Genomic DNA, 15,918 nt, shown 5'->3' on the forward strand with positions numbered 1-15,918 from the left:
GAAGGATAGAAGGAGTCTCAGGTAAAGGAGCTTGAATGGCCACTAAAAAATGGTCCGTCCATCCCAGGGGTGTTATGGAGGAGACTGAAGCTTCCAAAAGATTAGTAAAGAAGGGATCAAGCGTATGCCCTCCTACATGAGTAGGTTGGGCTACCTTTTGATCCAATTGGAGGGCCTCAAGGTCAGCTAAGATATTATTAACTGCCAATATGCTCTTATTATCGAAGTGGAGGTTAAGGTCTCCCAGAATAGAAAAATTGGCACAGCCAATTGCCAAGGAGCTGACGGCCTCAGGGAAGGCTTCTCTAAATACAACATCACTGCCTGGGGGACGATACACCACCATCCCCGAGATCGTAAACTGGGGACTAATCGAGATCTTGAAAGAGGCACTTTCACATCCAGCAATATTTAAGACCTTCCAGCTGCAGGCGAAACTCGATTTAACAGCCAAGGCGATACCCCCGCCTCTGGTTGAGCGATTTAGTGTAAAGATGGAATACACCGGGGGGAAAGCCAAGTTAATAATGGCTGCATCATGTTCCTGTAACCACGTTTCCGTGATCGCAAATATATCAGGAGCCTCCTCCTGTATAAGGTCAAAAAAAGCTGTATGATGTTGAACCAGAGACCTAACATTTAGACTAAAAATTCGAAGTGAGGGCATTACGCCCTTACCTCGAGGGACAGTAAAGGCAGTTCCCTTGCGGATGCACACCGGGGCGCCAAGTGCCCAACCTCTGCAGGCACACCGATAGGGGCCACTTAGCGGATGGATCTGAGATTGATCACACTTCGGAATAGAGTGACCAATAGATCGCAGAGTGAGATTTGAGTAGGTAATCATCTCGACACATAACACGCCCGAGCCTCAAGCAAACCCGTTGCGCCCCGAGCGTCCTCGACGCGGACGGGCGCAGACGGGCGCAGACGGGCAGGACTCTGGCACGACTCCGGCTAAGCGACGGCGTCCCACTGCGCGGTCCCGCTGCGCGGAAGAGAGCGACTTTAAGTAGGCGTCCCGCGAGGCAAAACGAGCGTAATCACGCTCAAAATGGCGCCCGCCGGAGGAAAACAATGCCCAAGCCAAAATGGCGCCCAACCTAAGCAACCCTCGGAGCCCGGACCCACCAAAACGGCGGTGAAGTGCCAATTATATGCAGTGAGGGGGAAGGGGAATGCCTAACCGAGTCCCAATTTAAAAACAAGGAAAAAATAAAGTAAACGAAAGAAAATATAAACCAGGGAAATATTAAAATATTAAATCGCTAATAACAGCGCAAACGTGGAAGGCTATGCAAATACCTTGTCTGGCAGTTCGCAGTAGAAAGACCGCCTTAAGTAGGCGTCCCGCGAGGCAAAACGAGCGTAATCACGCTCAAAATGGCGCCCGCCGGAGGAAAACAATGCCCAAGCCAAAATGGCGCCCAACCTAAGCAACCCTCGGAGCCCGGACCCACCAAAACGGCGGTGAAGTGCCAATTATATGCAGTGAGGAGGAAGGGGAATGCCTAACCGAGTCCCAATTTAAAAACAAGGAAAAAATAAAGTAAACTATAGAAAATACAAACCAGGGAAATATTAAAATATTAAATCGCTAATAACAGCGCAAACGTGGAAGGCTATGCAAATACCTTATAATGAGTTGCAAAGATGTATGCTATGTTCTCACTAGACTTGACCAGGGAGCCATCCGAGCTTTGTATTTCTAGGACCCAGTTCCGGTCTCTATCTCTCCTTTCTAGCCATGCTATTAACTTGTTTACCTTGTCCCCCGCGTCATATAGCTGTCTTTGTGTGGCTACTGCGTGATACCTGGCAGTGTTTTCCTCCATCTCCCTGAGTTCACGCTGCAATGGCCACATTTTATGACCAATTTTAGGGTTAAGTGTCCTCATGCACTCCATCTGTTCCCCTGCCACCTCTATCTCTCTCTCTATCTTGTCATAACGGGCATGTTGCTCTTTTCTCCTGCCCCCACCCAGTGCCTGGGCATGACCCCTGACCACCTCTTTAAAAGCTCCCATAGGGTACAATGGGTGTCCACTGACCCCGTGTTTTCTTCAAAGTATTGTTCTGTTCTTTCCCTAAATTTGTCAGCGAATTATCTGTCCTTGAAATGCCATGATTGTACTTGTGGAGGTAGAGTATATTTCCTAACAGGATCCTGTAGCACTATCACTACCGGGGAATAATCTGATATGCCCCTGGCTCTGTCTCACATGTCTTTGAATATATCTCCATGTGAATACATTGTGTGATTAAGTAGTTTAGGCGGGACCCGCTTCCGTGCACCGCTGAGATATGTGTATATTGCAGAATATTGGGATTGTGGTTTCTTCATAAGTCTACCAGTCCCATCGCCCCTGCGAAGTCTCAGAGTGGTTCCTGCCCCATGGCTCTACCTGTTGTCGTGCTCCTATCTACCTCTGGGAACATCATGGCATTCATGTCTCCGCCTAGAATTAGGATTCCTTGGGGCATGTAAAGCAATATCTTGTTGAGTTTCGCTAAGGTCTCTGCATGCATTTTGGTGGGACATAAATTAAACATATGGTAAGAGTTAGGCCCTCCCAGTTCTCAGTTATTGCCACATAACTGCCCCCGGGTCTTGCCAGGAGCAGCACGGCACGAAAGGGATAGCTCGCCTGGCTAGGATCGCCACTCCTTTAGAGCCTGATGTGAAACCCGCATATGCCAATAGGGTTTCCCCAAATCTGTTGAGTGCTAGGTAGTGATTTCCCTGCAGGTGAGTCTCCTGTCATAATACAAGGTCTGGGGACTGTGTAGGTATTGTAAGGACATGGTACGCTCAATTGTATTGCTTAAGCCGTTAACATTCCACGTGTTCAAGGATCGGGATACCATTGGTGGTCTTTTACGTACCCTGGCTCTTCCCTCCCACCTCCCATCTCACAACCCCCCACCTCCCTGTACCAGAGCTGTTTGTGTTTGGTCTTTTGGTGTATTGAACATTATAGCAAACATTTTCATAAAATTGACATAACAAATAATTGTATGGCTATTCCCCAATTGTGAACAACCCCCACCCTGCTACCCTGCTCTGTAGGTCTAAAACTGCCCACTGCCCCAATTTGCAGAAGGCCTGTCACCCAAACCTAATAATTTCTACTTAACAGGGTAGGCTGGCTCCACCTCCTTTGTTTACGTGGTGGACCTCCCATATCGCCATGTCTATTGTGTCTTTAGCATGTGTCCAATTCATGTCCCTTCGGAGTCATCACTTATGTATCCTGCATAGGTATGATTGGCCAGTGGCGAGATCATAGTCCATTGTTCACCAGTATTCTTACCCTCCACTTACGCTTGTGGCTTCAGGTCTGAGTTCTCGATCTGGCCCCCCCATTTCCACTTCTTATTAGTCATTTGAGTGGGTACCAGAATAGCGCCCTTCAGAGGATGGCCCATTACCCAACGTGCTGTCTTGAGTTTTGTTTGGTGAATTAATGTCCGAGACGGCACACGGCCGGCCATTTCACTCCTGGTGCCCCTGTGGCCCAGCTGCCCTTCCTTCCTTGAGCCAGGTCCACGCCTCCTCCTGTGTTGTGAAGTACCATGCCCTGCCATTGTCCAGCACCCTGAGTTTGGCCGGGAACACCATCATGGATTTAATGTTCTCTCCCCCTTATTTCCGATGTCATCCATCTAATGTTGTATACCACAAAGAGCTGCTCCTAGTGTAATGACCCAAATGCGGTTACAAAAGCATTGTGAGTGTAGGCATCTCACAAAAAGTGATGGACTGGTCTCACACACCACCTGGTGTAATGCCTTATCATCGGCCAGTCCTCGCCCTCTAAAACCTTCGTTTGATAGAGGGCGGGCATACACCGGATGACAGGGATGCACTTCTAAATTACTAAGTGGGGGCCTGTGATAATGTGAGTGAAATTAAAAATCATTATGGTTATCAGGAGTACTGTTTTAATGTGACTAATAACCGTATGATATTAAAAGCATTGGACGGTGAATGGGGTAGTTAGTGTCCCCTAGCCGTCTCGTGAGTGGTCAACATGTTTCTGCCGTAACGGCCCAGGTGGGTCCAAGGCATTCATCAGGACCTAAGTGTACAAGGGGCTCCGTTCTTACCAACTGGTGGCAAGAAGCTACCACTGCGTGGGTATGGCAAAGGCCACTCTCCACTTCCTAAATGGCTTCCAAAGGTCAAGCCTAAAAAGAATATGGTAGAAATCAGAAATACTTGTAACATTTAAGCACAGGTCAAGAGAACATGAAAAAATGAATTTTTAACAAGAGAACAATGCATGCATTGGTTTCTATGAGTGAGTGATCTTTTCACGTGACTTTGTGACACTCTATCTGTGTACACGTAAGTGGAAAAAATGTAGGGGCGGAGGGCTCCTACTTGTCTTACCCTACGCCTCTTGTTCCCTCCTCCACATACTGTGGAGCTCCTTTGTGATTTGATCCATCTGATGTTCGCATTCAAAGAACACTTGGAGGGGACTTTTATCAACTTTAGGCAATGCCTGAATAACTTCTCGGCCTGGATGACTCAAAATTGCTTAAAGTTGAACACAGAGAAAACAGAGGTGCTATTCTTCAACCAACCGGTCCCGCCACCCTCTAAGCTCTGGTGGCCATCAGAGCTGAAACCTCCACCTATTCCGGTGGATTCAGCTAGAAATCTAGGGTTCAACTTTGATAATGATATATCCTACAAGACCCTGATTCGTCAGGTCTCCTCTTCGTGTTTCTGGAAGCTGGACTCTCACAAAAAGGAGCTACAGAGGGAAAAATTATCAGGTCGCCCTCCACTCAAAACAACCAACAATAACAATCAAACCTGATCAAAATGGGTACTTAAATCTGTCAACTTTCATTTTATACCCCAATAACAACCCTTCATTTTTCCTAGGTGTTGTCCCTACTCATTCTGGCCCTTTCTTTTTATTTAAAAAAAAAACAATGACCTTTAAATTAACAGTCAACTCGCATTCACAGCCGGACAGGCGTTTTCTCGTTTGGCTGTGAACGCGAGTTGGGACAACACAAGTGCCCGTTTTGATCAGGTTTGATTATTATTGTTGGTTCTGGAAGCTGGAGCCTTGAGGAAATTCCTTCACTTTCTCCCGATGGAGTGCTGGAGGACTGTGGTCCACGCATTGTTCACATCTCAACTGGACTATTCTAATAGTCTCTATTTAGGACTACCAGTCTCTCTGGTCTGCAGGCTGCAACTAGTTCAAAAAGCTGCGGCCAGATTGATTAGAAATGTGCTGTTCCGCCATCGCATCTTTCCCCATCTGCGGAGCCTTCATTGCTTGCCCGTCAGTAGGAGAATTTAATTTAAGGCACACACTCTGGCCTACAGAGCCACCAGGGGTTAGGGCTCGGCCTATTTGAGACATAGATGGCTAAATTACCAGCAAGACCGGGTCCTGAGAACAAACCACATGAAATTGCTCACTACTCCTTGTTTCTGTAAGGCCAGGATAGGCGGTAGAGCATTCGCGGTTAGAACTGTGAAGCACTGGAATGTGATGCCTCTCCACCTCCTCTTGCAGAGCCATAAATGACTTTCAGGAGAGCTCTAAAAACAAGGCTCTTTAACCTTACATAGAATTCTTCCTGTGAATCTACTACCTTAGCACCAGGACACCGCCATTGGAGGGAGCCTTGTGCTTTATAAATTTCATTTATTAATATTATTATTATTATTATTGCTCTCTTTACCTCATCAAAGGTACGTCGCTGTTTGCACTAGCAGGGTAAAGTCTGGGAAAAACCAGATCATTGCGTTCTGATGGTGCAAGTTACCCTTTGTGCGGGCATCCTGAAGGATAGCATCACGGTCCCGATAATATAGTACTCTGGCTATGATGGTTCTAGGGGGAACCCTGGTTTTGGTGGAGGCACAGGTGCTCATTGGGCTCGTTCAATGGAAAAGAAATTGGAGAGTCGCTTGGGTTTCTGTTGCTTAATTAAAAGATCTTCTAGGATGAGGTCCATCGAGGAACACTCCATCCCCTCAGACACCCCCATCACCCTAATGTTTCTACAGGACCTCCTCTCCTGGTCCTCCAGGTTTGTGGACATTATTTTGTGCTGCTGTGACAATCGTTGTACTTTTTGTTCCAGTTTCCGGGTGGCAGTTTGGAGATCACTGATGTTTGTTTTTGCGATTGCGACCTTCTCAGAGGTTTTATTCGTGTCTGCCCGGATGAGGTTAACCTCTATAGTGACTCTGTCAATTTTAGATTCATGAGTTGTTCCGAGGTCCTGGATCGCCATCATAATGGCCCCCGATGAGGGTTCCGCAGTGTCAGAATTCCCCAACGCTTCTGCCCCTTCCACTGACATCTGTCTGGGCACAGCATAATTGTCAAGTTTGTTCGTTTAGGACACTGGCACCCCTTTTGGCCGCATTATGACTGCTGTTATCACTGTGCTTATCCCACTTATACAGCAGTCTCCCAGGGATCCTTCCTTGCACGTTTCTGTTTGGTGTCATATTGCACCTGTGCTACTAATGGTGTTTTGATCCCTGGGTCCCTTACACCACTGACTCTAGTATAGGCTGTTTGTGGCCCAACACTGCAGGTATCCGCACACTTTCCACTTGCCGCTGTGCTGCCGCTGAGTGTTGTTGTTGGGCATTTCCCGTCTCACTCCTGGTGTGATTCTGGGGCCTTCCCTCGTCCATCCGACGCTGAAGCAGGCCTACTGGGGCCTGTATGGTCGGCTTTCCCGCATTGCACAGAGGTCGCACCCAGGCGTGCGGTCCAATCTTGGGGCCGCTGAATGAGAGGGGTTACGCGAGGTCAGCAGCATCCCTGCAATGAGCCTTCACCGTCTCACTCACCTTCTCCCTTTGCGGAGAGGGAAGGACAGCAGTCGCAAGGTCCTTACGGCCCCAGATGGGGCCCAGCGGGGCCCACTCCAATGGTCTGCTTGCTCGATGGGGCCCGGTCCCTCGTCAGGAGCCTCTCCAGCCCAAATTGAAACTCGGTGTGCCCAGGGGGCGGGGGTAAATAGCACTCCCAATCACGGAAGAGGCGAAGTTCTGGTCTCCATCACCAAGGGGGAGCTTCGCATGCGGCTCCGACCTCCGTCGTTCCCGGGTGACAGTATTTTGTTCCGGCATCCGTGCCGGCCCAGGTCTCCACCGCCACCTGACTCAGCCTCCGTAGCTCAGATCTCAGCCTTCTTGGGCCGCTCTCCGCAGACCGGTCTGCAGTCGCGTAGGCCTTGAAGCTCGTAGCCATCAGGGATCACTTTTCTTTCTCATGATTTCGGCCCACAGTCACAGATCTCCTTTGTGGGACACCCTGGAATGCCCTAGCCAGAATTGCCAGGTGAACACATGCCAGATTTAAGACGGATGCAAGAGGGCACTTACTGAGCTCTCAGTTTACCCGGCCATCTAGGCTGGTATCAAGCCACGCCCCGAGCATGATATTTTAGGGCTTTCTAAAAATACTGCTGATTTGAAAATATGTGGGTAGATTTCCGCCGTGATAGAGAGATTAAGAATGAGGTTAGGCATAGTAGGACACTCTATTTAGTAGTTATGGTCGAAAGTGATTAATTCTGTTGGAGATTAAACTGAAAGTCCAATGTTGAGGAAAGTGCTCATGTCAAAGGGTGGAGTAAGGAAACTGAATATGAGCAATTTGGGCTAAGTAGGAAGGAAAGGTTTGGATTCCATCCACATTAGGAATACTGGCCCGCAGTATACAACATAGCGGCCATCTTTTACAGGTGTCTGTCACCTTCACAGCATCTGAAGGTCAGGGATCTGAAAGGTGCCGGTCCAGAAAACAACTCGAACAATCAGATGCTTTCTTTTATTCTTGTGCACAGTTTTATAAATGGAAGGTCTGCTTTAATTCTTTCAATGCCACCCTGTAGCAAGTTATATTTACTATTGCTTTTTTTCTCTGTTTCCAGATTTTGCTAATTTTGTATAATTAAACATGTGGTCCTTCGCTGATCTCCTTGGTCCACCATTCAGAATACGTGTATTCGCAGTGCAAAGGAAGAATTAATTTTACAAACACAATTCCTTACAAGAAAAGCACTCGTTTACCAGGTTTTTTTCAGATCTTATTGAAACAGTTCCCATCTACATATTTGTTTATCTGAGTGAATTGCTTGCATGAGAAAGGTCAGCTTCAAAGTGCAAATATTACTGATATAACCATGCAGGTTTTAATTAGGATTGCAGCTGATTTAAATTGCTAGCAAACCACGTCTCTCTTTGATTTATCTCTGTAATCTGCTTTACAATGTATGCATGCCTTCTTTATGTGTGACAAAATGTCGTGACAAAAGACAGATGGTGGTTTACAGGCCTCCATATGGACAAAGAACGAGCAGCTGACAGACAAGCCTGCAAAGTTTCCTCTCTGCCATTTCTAAGAATAATTTCAAGAAGTTCTCCAAATCTATCCTTGCATCTGTCATTTTCTTTTCAGGCTGGATATTTGTACAACATATCCAATAATGGTAAACAATAGTCATAAAATAACAGCCAATGTAAGGGTTCCTGCCCCAGGTCTCTTATTCAGTATTACCTACAAACAGGAGTCTAATGTAGTTCCCTAAGAGATCACTAATGCTGCATTTCTTGCTTGAAATGAAACTAAGTTTGAAAATCTGACTTTCATTTAATCAAGGAAATAACACTATTGTTTTCTAGTGGGTTATGTGAAAAAGCTACTCTGATGAAACACCATCGATAATTTTACTGTGGAAGAGACAAAATGTAGTCATCGTTTGTAATGCTTCATTAAATAGATACTAACAGATTTACTGGAACACACATAACTCTCTGTGTCAGACATTCTTCATTATTATTCTAGATCATCTGCCTCATCAAATGTCTGCTTTTGAGTGACTGAGTCGCACTCCTGTCACATCTCCCAGGGCAGAAATTATGTTAAAGACAATTTGTGTATGTGTCCTAATGTGCTTCCTGGAACCATCTCCCTTCATTTGCTGCATCTTCACTGCTTGCACTGTTATTTTTTTTACCCTCAACACATTTGATGTAGCCAAAGTCCATGGATGCACGTTTCACCCTCAAAATGGGATGCATATAATGGCACAACAGCACCTCTAAAAGTACTGGCAGTCGTTGGACACAGTGACATTGATTATCAATGAATGGTCATTTAGTCAAAGATGCCTATATAACTGCAATACTATGCCACAGGCTCTCTTTGGAGTTTAAGCAGTGCTGTGACAGGGAAGTAAAGATGCTCAACTATGCATTCTGTTGGACATGACATCCTTGTTGTGGCTTTCCGCAAAACTTTTGTCTACCAGTCTCCTGTTTTTGCTGACTTTTTTTGCTGGCTTTAGGGATCTTCGCACAGTGCTAAAGTGCTATCTCCATTAAACATGGTAACATTACCTTACCCAATTGGAATATTCAATGTATTTGTAAATCCTTACTAAAGTGATCCTACATGTACCAAGGACCTGTAAACTAAATGCTACTAGTGGGCCTTCAGCACTGATTGTGCCACCCACACAGCGGCCTGCAATTGCTGGCTGTGTGTGCAAGGTAGGAAAGTGGGTATTAGTGGGTGGGGTAAGCGACCTCAGTTTGAAATAATACCACAGTCACTAATAGGTCCAGTAAAGTCTCAGTAAATTAATCCTTGCTCACCCATTGATAGTTTGGCAAACGAACAGTCAGGCCTAACTTCATATGTGTAAAGCATTTTAAACCATCAAAACAGTAGGGAAGTAAAAGACATAACTCAATGAAATCCCACACCGATTTACATCAATAAGAATATTTGTATCTCTATAATGACAGCAAAATGACAAAAATCCAATGTAGGGAACTGGAGATGTGAATTTTTAAAGAATACATTTACCTTCCTTTCCGCCAACCTTTTTAAGGTGGGGTGCTCACCATGAAAAGGTCGGCGGAAAGGAAGGTTGTGATCTGTACGGTGGTGCCAGCATCGACACCACCCCCACAGATCGTACCTTTCCCCACTGCTGCAACTACGGGATCCTAGATTCTGGTGGTGGTGGCAGTCTTGTGGCTGTTCGACTGTAATGGTGCTAATCAGGCAGTTGGAATAATGTCAATTACCACATACCTTTAGAAGACAAAGCACGGGCCCTTGGCCTGGTTAGCAGATCCCAGGGTACTTTCAGAGTCAGTAAGCACCAGCATCAGTCAAACAATGGGGTTAATCATGGCAAAAGGGATGAATTTCCTACACCAGGCCTAAACCTTCCTTTTTAGTACATATGTCATCCCTAAGGTAGGCCCTAAGCAGCTAAAAGGGAAGGGTGCAGTGTATTTAAAAAGTTGAACATGTACTTTTAAGTTTTACAAGTCCTGGTAGTGACTACTGCATGGCCTACCTCTCCCACAGGATAGCTTTCGGTTTCCTTATTATACTTAATAAGGGATACCTTTCACTTAGGAGCAGTTAGACAGGTCACATTTGGGGGCCGATTCCAATCCTGGGAAAAGGATGTGCGAATCGTTGTACGGAGCGTTTTCTCCGTAGTACTCGTACCCGGTAAACTGTCCGAACAACCTAGGAAGTACAATTCGTACAGAAAGCCTATTTCCGTATGTTTCGTACAAAAGACCGTACGGGAAAAAAAAATAAACGATTCTGATCCGGAACAGCTTGTACGCGACGTCCGGACGCATTCAAGCAGCGGTTTCCGGCCCAGCAAGTACGATTCGTCCCTACGTCACTCCATACGGCTCTTTTTTTACAGAAGCCAAACACAGCCGGAAAAGCAGAGTCCGACGCGAACCGCTACGCAACGGAGCCCTGGTACGCAACGTACACGCCATGAACCCCATCATACGTGTCATCCCGGTCCTCCTAGCCTGCGACCTGGTGCACCGGACCCGACGCACACGCCGCAGAAGGTGAGAACAACACCCAGGGCCCATGGGGGGTGAGGGGCAGGAAACATAACCCATACCCGAAGCAAAACCTATAATATGGAGCCCATACATTACCACCAGGGTCTGGTCACTTGGGGTGGCGTGGCCAGCAACCCCTGCTTACCGCAACAATGGAAGTGAACGTGTACGGTGCATTGCACACGTACCCCTACGGCACCAGTAGAACAGTCATACGGACCGTACACACGCAATGAATGCGTGGATACGGTGCGTTTCACACGTACCCCTACGGCACCAGTAGAACAGTCATACGGACCGTACACACGCAATGAATGCGTGGGTACAGTGCGTTCCACAAGTACCCCTATGGCACCAGTAGAACAGTGATACGGACCGTACACATGCAATGAAGGCGTGGGTATGGTGCGTGGCACACATACCCCTACGGCACCAGTAGAACAGTGATACGGACTGTACACATGCAATGAATGTGTGGGTACGGTGCATTTCACACGTACCCCTACGGCACCAGTACATTTGGGATACGAGGCGTACACACGCCAGGAATGTGGGCTTACGGACTGGCCCTGCATGTTACCTTCATATTGGTGTGTGTTTCGGTCCAGGCCAGCAGTGTACTGCTCCAAGGGCGTGGGTGGGTTTGCAGAGGATTCCCAGCAGTGGCCACACATATAGGGGTGGGTGCAGATTAATACCAGCAGTGGACAGATACATGGGGGTGGGTGCAGAGGACTCCCAGCAGTGGACAGAGACATGGGGGTGGGTGCAGATGAATACCAGCAGTGTCCAGACATATGGGGGTGGGTGCAGAGGACTCCCAGCAGTGGCCTGCAATATGAGGTGTGTGTGCAGATGAATACCAGCAGTGTCCAGACATATGGGGGTGGGTGCACAGGACTCCCAGCAGTGGACAGAGACATGGGGGTGGGTGCAGATGACTGCCAGCAGTGGACAGAGATATGGGGGGGTGTACATCATTATCGGATGACCACACCTACATGGTGGTATGGACGCATCCTTTGGACTATGATGATAGTGCTATAACAACACATCACTGACAGCAGTGTCCCACTCCCAGGAGGATGGATGTATTTCACACACTGCATGACACACTACATGTGGGTGTGAGGACATATAACACATGCATACCCACCCATGGTGGATGCAGCACAATACACACCCTGATATCATGCCACAAGACTGTATAGTCATGTAACTGCCTACAAAACTAAGATAGCCAAAGGGATCACACACTGTCACGCACATCCCAGGACTGATAGGAATGTCCAGGTGATGGTCCAGCCACCAAGATGTTGTCTCTCATGGAAGGAATAGGGTGGAATTCCCCTAGATAAAATGCCCACAATTGTCAGTCAGGTGCCCAAATACCCTGCATAACAAGTACCATTTGTGTGGTAGGCCGTGATTAAACACATGCATAGTGCTGAAAAGGGGGAATTTTTCCATGAAGGCATTTCGACATACTCAAAACACAAGTACAGTGACTAGCAAGGATGGCACAGACGATTCAGCAGGAGACATCGTTGAGCAGGCATGGCCATTGTTGAAGGAATCCATCACCAACAAAGGAAATGTTGACACAGGTCAGCACAACAATTGTGCAACTGTTTGCAGGGAAGATGTCAGGTGCCACAGAGGAAGGAACACTCCTTGGGACAATGTCTCTAAACAAAATTAACACACACTACCAATGATTCTTTGCAGAGACATTGTGATGGCACGCAGATACCATGGTCCACCTCATGACCATCATACAAAAACATTTCTCTGAACCCTAACACATTACCAGAACACCATCTCCAGGAGCCTCAGCACCAACATCAAGTACCTGAAATGCAATAGTGTTGAAAGTAAAAATAAAGGCTTTATTCAGCACTAAAAAACAACAACGAAAAATAGACTATGTACAGAGGCCAATAGCCAGTCCATATTTCAAGTCCAAGGGGGGACGTGGGGGACCGTTTCTACCCCTTGCTTGCCTGCACCAAGGAACCTCAAGGTTTGTCGACCGGGGGGGGGCATCATCTGTGGCAGTACCAGGCACCGCAGGGACAGGAGGGGGAAGGGTAGGTGTTGCGGGTGCAGGGGGATGTCTCCACCACAGAGGGTGGGGCAGCGCCGAAGGTGGAGGTGAGCTCGGCGCTGCACACCGCTGCCAGTGCCTCCATCTGAACCCCTGCACCTGAGGATTCCACAGGGTCAACAGAGGGTGTGGTGGGTGAGGGATGGGGTGCAGCGCTCTTGGGGGAGGGGGTCGACCTGGTGGGGGACTAAACTCCTGTGCCCGGGGACTTCCTCACCCGCTTGTGGGGTGGTCGCTCAGTGGGGGCGAGGTCCAGCTCACCCATAAAGATATTCTTTGGTGAGAGTTTGGCAGGGGAGCCAAGGGGAGTGGTTTTGAAGGAACAGGGTTGTGAGGACTGCGGACTGCGACTGTGGCTGCCTGTATGTCATCTGTCCCCAGACCCTGTGGGTGTGCCTACATCCCCCTGAGTGTGCATGCCAGGAGGTGTGCACATGCCTTACTTGGGGGTGTGCTGGCTGTGTCTGGTGCGCTGCGTGCCCGTGACTGTTTGTGTGTGTGTTGCACAGGCATGGGAGAGGGAAGTGAGGATGGGTCTGGGGTAGGGGGGGACAGAGCGCTGCAGGAGACTAACTGCTGCCGTCAGGGAAGAGTCCATGGACCGCAGAATCCTGCATTGGTCAGACATCGTTGCTGACATGCCCTCCATGAACGAAACCATCTGTGTGAGCAGTTTAGTGTGTCCATGGAGGACATTCAGCACCGATGCCTGCCCAACCTGCAACTGCCGCAGGATGTACACAGACTCTTCACTGAGGGCAGCAGGGGTGACAGGGGCAGGGGGTGCGGTGCCTGGGCCGAAGGAAACATGGTGGGCCTCTGCACGGACAGAAGGGACAGGAGCAACTGGGAGGGCGGAGATGGTAACAGAGGAGGCGGGGACAGATGTGGGGATACTGACAGGTGGTGTTGCAGCCTCCGCCTCCCCCAGGAGGTCAGCGTCGGACCCGTCGGCGTCGTAGCTGGTATCGTGTCCAGACAGGTCCTCTGACTGACTCCCCTCGCCCTCCATGCCACTGGCTCCTCCTGACTCTACAGCACTGGTGGCACTGTCGCTGGGTCCCTCCTCCAGGTCCGTGCAGGTGTCTCCCTCCGTTGCGGATGATGATGCTGTGGGCAAGGAGAAGAAACCGAAATGCATCAGTCACCTGTATACATCTGACACATGAGCACAAAAACAATTGGTCACAGTGCATATCAGGCAATGCATCATGAGTAACAGCTAGATTACTCCGCACATATGTAAGCCCTGTACTGCCCAGTTGGTATACTCAAGGTGTCACCACACTCAGAGACCTGTAAGTACTTTGGAACACAAAACGAAAAAATTTTGGTACCTTGGGACTCACAATACTTTACACAATCGACATGTTTGGAATGTGCCAATTCGCCATTTTGTGAAAAGAACACTCATGTGCCTGCATGAAATATGTCTCACAAGGCAGTGCACACAAAACTACATTTACACTGTCATTGAAGAAGCTGGCACCTTTTCTAAGAAGCCACTGTTAGAAATGAATGGTGTTGCAGAAAGTACATATACATGGGCCCACGGAGGTCTGGATGTCTTGAGACTTGTTAGTTTGTATCACCAACAACAAAGGAGTCTCACAAAATCAAGACCACTGTGGGAACATGTATATGGAGAATCTGCAACACCATTTAATTCTAACAGTGGCTTCTTTGCAAAGGTGCCAGCGTGTTCCATGAAAGTGGAAATGTTGTTTGGTGTGCACTTCCTTGGGAGACATCTTTCATGCAGGCACATCAGTGTTCTCAACACAAATCATCAAATTACCACATTTAAAACATGAAGAACTGTTGACAAGTGCCGTGAATGCCAAGGTACAATTTTTTTAGAGTAACAACTTGAATTATGTCAGTTGTCACATGGCCATCCGTCACCTGATTACACAGTTGGCTACACATATGACCTACTGCCTGTCATCTGGAGTGGCACCAATGTTCACAGCCAGGACAATGCATAAGCTACTGTGCCTGCAATTGGGTTGTTAAAAAGCATAGCTGTACTGTGAGACACCCTCATGGCAAGCCAGAATGTCCACACAGATGTCAGCACACAAAGTCCAAACTGCGTTGCATCTGAACCACACACAGGTGCCAAAAATGTATGAGCAGGAATCATGATTTTGAAAAAATGACACAGGCTGCAAATCACGAACATTAAGCACTGGCCAGAATCACAGGGGCACTGCACGGTGATTCTGTGTACAGCCAATTCTCACACACAGGTCAGACCTGGCAAGGAAAAATCAGGGGTGCCCATGTAGGCCTCTCCCGTGCAACCACCCATACCTGAGTCAATGTGATTGATACAGATCAAGAAGTGACAACTCTTATTCAGGGTAACAAAAACTGTGCAGCAAAAATTGCTAGATTTACACAACATCACCTCCTGGGGCTGGCAACACATATTTGTGACAAACAATCAGCAACAGATTTTTGTAAATAGCCACACAGGCACTGCCCAGTGTGAGTATGCACAAGCAAAATGGTGTATCCCTGTCCAGTGGACACATGTAGCACACATTAGAAAAATACAAACTAGGCCAGGGAACAATGCCACAGAGGCAGACCAATGCTGAACCCACAGAGAATGTGCGCAGTGTTGGATGCCACACATGATTAGGAGGCCAGGGTGTCTCAGGGGACTGTAGTGGTCACACTGCTCCGTGTTCCTGGAATGAGCTGACTGTACCATGAGCAACCGTCATGGCACTATGCATATCTCACACTCATGCACATCATGTCTTAGGCCACAACATTGGTCATGCATGCTGCAAGGGTGTTCATTTGAAACCTCACACTCCTATGTTGAGAATCATCATCAGTGCCAACAAATATGGACCCCCAAAATAGTGAACAGGTTATGGCACAGGCAAGGTACCAA

The sequence above is a fragment of the Triturus cristatus genome, chromosome 9, assembly GCF_964204655.1.
Source record: "Triturus cristatus chromosome 9, aTriCri1.1, whole genome shotgun sequence".
In the NCBI taxonomy this organism is placed as follows: domain Eukaryota; kingdom Metazoa; phylum Chordata; class Amphibia; order Caudata; family Salamandridae; genus Triturus; species Triturus cristatus.